Source organism: Sylvia atricapilla, chromosome Z (genome assembly GCF_009819655.1).
Source record: "Sylvia atricapilla isolate bSylAtr1 chromosome Z, bSylAtr1.pri, whole genome shotgun sequence".
Taxonomy (NCBI): Eukaryota; Metazoa; Chordata; class Aves; order Passeriformes; family Sylviidae; genus Sylvia; species Sylvia atricapilla.
In genome coordinates, this window is record NC_089174.1 from 34,104,297 (window position 1) to 34,110,198 (window position 5,902).

Here is a 5,902-nt window from a genome sequence, read left to right on the forward strand (position 1 = left end):
ATATTGCAAAAGCTTTACTTTCTGACCACCATGTTTTTTTAATTCCCAGAAAATGCCATTCTTCTATCATGTGGTGTGTTCCTTCAGTTATATTTATGTTGTAGCCTTTGATATTTGTATTCAGAGAATTGCATGAGCACTGAACTGTGGGTCAGGCACCTGCAGCAGTATGGGACCGAGTGAGTTTCAACATCTGTGTGCTTATAGTCTTGTGACTGCAGTTTTCAGGTGGCCTTGAACTCCAGTTTGCTGAGATGCATATTTATAATAAGCTTACGTGGCACATTTGTCTATCTTTGCTTAGCCACTCTGGTTGCTTTAGACTGTTAATACCATTTGATGTGGGTCCCTTGTCAAGTAGGACTTTGAGTGGTCTCTCCCAGAATTAAGGTAAATAAAAGAAGTAAACTTTTTTCTTTCCTTTTTTCCCCCCCCCACAAAAAGATTAGAAAGCAATCTTGGGGGAACAGAGCTCTACTGGCATGAACAGTTAATCCAATAGACTTTTTCCATTTGAAATATGCCTGGATTACCGTTTCAATCCACCTATCTTAAACAACAGTATTTCTGAACAACTTGGCAAAATTATGCTTAAACTGAAATACCCTTCATTATGATTATCACTAGAATAAAGTGATTTCAAGATTAATTTACATGACAGAGCAGAAAATAATTTCCTTACAAATTGTATTCTAGCCAAAACTCTATAGTCTTGCATCAAGATAACAAAAGTTATTAGTCTTACAGGAATTTTGGAATGAAGGTTAGTAAATGTAGAATATTCTTTCTCTTCCTCTTTCTTTTCTAAGGGATTATTTTTATATGAAAGTACATATGCAAGATTTTACTCTAGTCTTGGTGAATAATTTATTTTGATTTGAAGATAAATACCCTCAAATTATTTGAAACCTTATTTCTTATATACTTTTGACCCACAATTTTTCATAATACTACAGAAAGGATGAAATGTGTGATTTAGGAAAATCATGACCAGATTGGTCTATCCATTAATTCTCACTGTTACAGCTAAAAAAAGGTTGGGCACAACGTCCAGAGCTTCTCATCTATATGCAAGCAACTGCAGAATAGATACCAGGCTCAGTGCAGCGTTGCTTTAAACTCAGTGGAAGGAGAAGTGTATTTGCAAGGTGCTTGGATCATCTGACCTTTTTTAAGCAATAGCCTCACAACTAAAGAGTTGCTGTCTAAAAATCCCTCTCTGGTTCAGTGGAGGCTGTAAAAGCCATTCAGTCAACTGACCAGAAGCAATTTGCAAAATCGGGTAACATGGGGCACCTTCTATTCCCAAACCTTGGTGGTTTTGCAGGAGACTTGCAGCTCATAAACTTCAGGAATGGAGAGGCTTTACATGCTAAGTCTCCTCTATAGCAAGTAGAAGGAGTAAGTGGTTGGGGTGCATCCAGAATGGCACCACAGTCCCAAGGCTGTTCCTTAAAGACACAATTTCTTCTGTAGCTCTTCGGTACTGATCTCAACTTACATTATAGATGAGATTCACCCTCGCTTTGGAATAGAGATCTGTAATACACCTTCAGCTGGTGCAAACCATGATGAAGCTCCACTTGAAAGCATTGGAGTGATGGTACTTACCTTGGCTGAGGGTATGTTCCATCTGTTGTTGTTTAACTGTAGACAGAATGACATCTCTTTGTTTGACAGCTACCAGAGAGATAATCATAGCAGGCATATCTCTCTCTGGAGATGGAACTGTGCCCAGGTTATCAGTATTCAGATATATCATCAGATTAACTTTGAGTTTGAAGCTTGGAGCTGTATTCTGTAGACTTTCTTTTTCCCAGTACTGTACGAGTTGGAATTTTTTCTTCCAAAACTTTTAAATAGAATAATTTGTTTTGAGGCTAATTTCATCCTTGAACTTTCTGATTCCTGCTTTCAATAATTCACATTTAAAACAAAGTGAGTCATTAGCCCGATCTCAGCTGTGTTGAGATATGTTACTTATTTTAGCAGCGATTGCAATTATTTTTGTTGTGTGGTCACAATGGTTCAGTCCTGTGCTCCAAATTATTGATCCAATTGGGCCACAGTTCCTCTCTGAGTTTTCAAAATCGTTTTTCAGTTTCATATGCAGATATTTTACTAACAGCAGAGCCTTTTCAAGGCCCCTGGCATTTATTTTAAGTGATTCCAAAGCAGGGCAGAATTGAAAACTATTGCTCTCTCTCTGTATCTGCAACATTTAAGGCTGTTATCCCTGAAAGTAACCCTTCTGCAAGGGCAAAAGCATTCTAGCTGTAGCCAGAATGCATTTCTAATTTGCTTCTTCAGATGCAGAATTTTGAGAATGTAGAAGATATGGTAGAGGTACTTTCCAGTCCCTTGGATAGAATCTATATATAATCCCATCTATCTATATCTATCTATAGCATTAATATCTATATAATCTTTAGCTATAGATTTAGATATAGATATGTGCACACATGCAAACAAACAACCAAAAAAACCAAGAGTTGTTTCAAGGGCCTTACTTCCCTCATCTGGGCAAAGATTGCCAGGCTTTCTCCTCTTTTGTATTTTATCTTTGGATAGCTGGCCTGAACAGACAAAGGATGTCTAAGTTGAATAAACGCATATGTTTCAAAAGATCTGGCTTTCAGGGCCTTGATGTGCCATTCTTTATCCTGAATCCATTACAATCAAATGATGCCGTTCTGATGACATAAACTATCATTTCGGAAAGTAAAAAGATGAGATTTTATCCTATTCATACAATACATATATATTTTAAGTTGACATGGCATTTTATAGCCAAATTAAAAAACTCTTTTGTAATAAAATAGTAAGATGCAGAATTGTGAGGGTAAGAATAATACACGTGTAGGTTTTTTTCCTCTGTTAGAATTTAATCCAGTTTCCTTTCATGCAGAATTTTAGTTAAAAACGAAGGACCTAAAACATAAGAATTAAAGAAGTGTTAAGAAAATTGCATGTTCACAATTTTTTCAATAAAAATGAGGATATTTTTTTCCTGATTTCTAAACTGCCTTTCTTGATATGAATAATTTCAAACACTGAAATTATTTAACACATATTTAACACCTTCTGACCCTGTGGTTTAGCCTGGTGCAGAAACTGGCTGGCTCCTAGAGTTTCATCTCCTGAATTTTTGTTTAGAATCTTCCCATCTGGAAGTAGATCTGTCTCAGCATCAAGGTAGATCTGCACTTTGAGCCAGGATAACTGGAAATGAGGTCTTGCCCCTCCTTTGCCTTCCACAGAAATTTCCTGGAGAAGATATGAACTCACTATTTTCTTTTGAGAACACATGGAGGTTTGGGGTTCTGAGGATATAACTCTAATTCATCTGAGAATTTTTGAAAATGCAATTTTTTTTTTCCTTTGTGTTGTCATTTTGGTACAATTGCTGGCAGCTAAAGGAACCATATTTCTTCATATTTTAGACTGTCAGTGCTTGGGTTTTTTTGATTGATTGTAAAAACTGTGGAGATTTTTAGGGAAATGGATCTAATCACTGCCTGAAACTCACTTTTCAACTTCAGAGAAAATTATTCTTGATGAATTTCTAATTAAAACATAAAAAAAACAGTTTTCAAAGAACTTTGAAAAAAAAGACACAAGCAGTTTGCCTGTGAAAGCAAAAACACAAAATGGGAAAGTAATTTAAGACTTGAAAACCAAGGGGAAGGATAGCATTCCTGTAGAAAATAAGCAGCTGTTGCCATTTCTTTCATTCTTTGTTCCTGATATAAGTGGAGATTAAACACTGTTGGGGGAAAAATGTAACAACTTGGGCTCTGAAGACACAGAATAAACGTACAATGCCATGCAGAGGTACACAAACCTTTGATAAGCTCATATGCCTACCTTTCATGGGACTATAATGTTGATGGTCAGGTCTCTCTGGCTGTGCCTTTTGCTGCAAAACAAATTTTACTTGAAAAGTGACATCATGATATGCAAGGGAGCCTAGTAAAAAATAGCCCAAACTCAATTTCATTGCAGTTCTCCTTCACACTCTGTCCCCCTGTTTCCAGGACAACCGGGGTGACAATAGGAAATTTTTTGAGTTTGTATTGTTACAGTCAGGAGGGGTTTTCCAGGATCCATTAAAGATGGCGTATGTGCCAGTTCCCCATAGACAACACAGAGATGACTGTGCTTCCTTTCCTCACAGAATTTTCTGTCAGGTACTAAACAGTGTAATATTTGACAATAATCAGTTAACAGCATTCATTGATTCTTCCATGGTCAAATAGACAATCAGGGGTGGTGTTTTTGTGGTTTTTTGTTTGTTTGTTTTGTTTTGTTTGTTTTGGTTTTGTTTTGTTTGTATGTTTGTTTTTGTTTCTCTTTGTCTACTTCTATTTTTAATTTACTCTTTCACTTCAATGCCTAAAATCATTGTTGAACTTTCTTTACCCTGATGAAAAAAATCATGCTCTTTTTCTAAGTAAGAAGCAAACCAACCAAAAGGCTTATCTATTTATTTATAACTTCTCCATTTACAAGACTCTTTTTTGCAATATGGCCAACTCCTATCCTGATATGATTGTAGGAAATATTTATAATTCTGTTAAATGAAACTGATTAATCTTGACTTGCATTTCACCAAATTTTCTATAGTTAGATGATGGACTTTGGAAGCTAAGCATCTCAGAGAAAATCAGCGACAGGCTACTTCATAATACATTTTATATAATTTTGTTGTTGATTTAAATATTAAGATTGAATTTTCTCTGTTTTTTCATATCTTACAGCAAACATTAGAATTCATGTGGCACATGTGGAAGAAAATTCTAGGGGATCAGTGAGAAGAAGTACTTTTTCTTACTTATCTCCCTCCCCTTGTTTTGATAGAGGAAAAATGTGGCCTGTAGCTATACTACTGCTCTTTTCACGCTGCAAAGATGATGGGAAGTCTCCAAGGCTGTGTTTGAATCATGAATTGGGGATGGCTTCTAGATTACTCATAAACCTTCTTCACTTCACTTCATGTACAGAGCTTCAACTTGCAAATGCAATGTGCTGCAGCTGAAAAACACTTTTCCAAACCTTGATTGGCAGCCAGGGAGGACTGGGAGCTGCACACCCCTAGATATGTTTGTCCAGTTGTTCATGCTGCATTCACAATGCATGCACTTATTTTGATGGGGACAAGATGTTTTTATATTCTGTCTAGAGACTGCTCTCTTTATCATCTTGATGGACTCTCTCTGACAAGTTGCTTTTGCAAATACAGCATTTTGCTATTGATATTGTTTCATCAATGGTTGATTGAGTTGATTCAGTAGATTTTTTTAAAAGTTCTCTATAGAAATCAGACGGAATGCTGTGTGATCTTTTTTTTTTGTCCTTCAGTCAGGAAAAAATGCAGTAGTTTCCTGGCAATATATAATAAATGATTATAATGGAGTAGTTAAGCGCCCCTTGCAGTCTTTTGATGTACCATGTAGATCTTTGTCTAATAATGCCATACTTCATCTTGCTAAGATTTTTGTCCCTATTAGACTGTCTTAAATAGAGCTAGAAAGTTTTTATTTGTACAACACCTGAATAAGCTCAGCTTTTTTTTTATTTGGATCAAGGATACTAATTATTTGAAACACCATAATTTATGTCTGGACTTTATTAAATTATATTCTCAGCCTTCAAGTGTTTTTTTTTTCTTTATTTATCTTCTCACTGTTTATTTTCCATTATTTTCCCATAAGAAAATTACAGATTATAGTTTTGTTAATACCATACCACTATCAAATCTAGTTATGGATGTATCAGCCATATTTTCTCATTAAAAGTATAAAGCATATATGAATAAACACCTTTTCAAGTAATGACACTTGATTTTGTTGAGAAATCAAGTTTTGTAATTTCCCTCTTGGCACCAGTATCTACAGCCTAG

General features: G+C 35.6%; 1 long non-coding RNA gene across 1 annotated transcript; it reads left to right on the top strand.

Annotated features, from left to right (window-relative positions):
* Positions 1–353: 353 nt before the first annotated feature.
* On the top strand, positions 354–5,418 carry LOC136374023 (uncharacterized). Its single transcript, XR_010745796.1, has 2 exons — positions 354–390; positions 4,761–5,418. It is a non-coding gene; the product is annotated as an uncharacterized lncRNA (long non-coding RNA).
* The last annotated feature ends 484 nt before the right edge of the window (positions 5,419–5,902 follow it).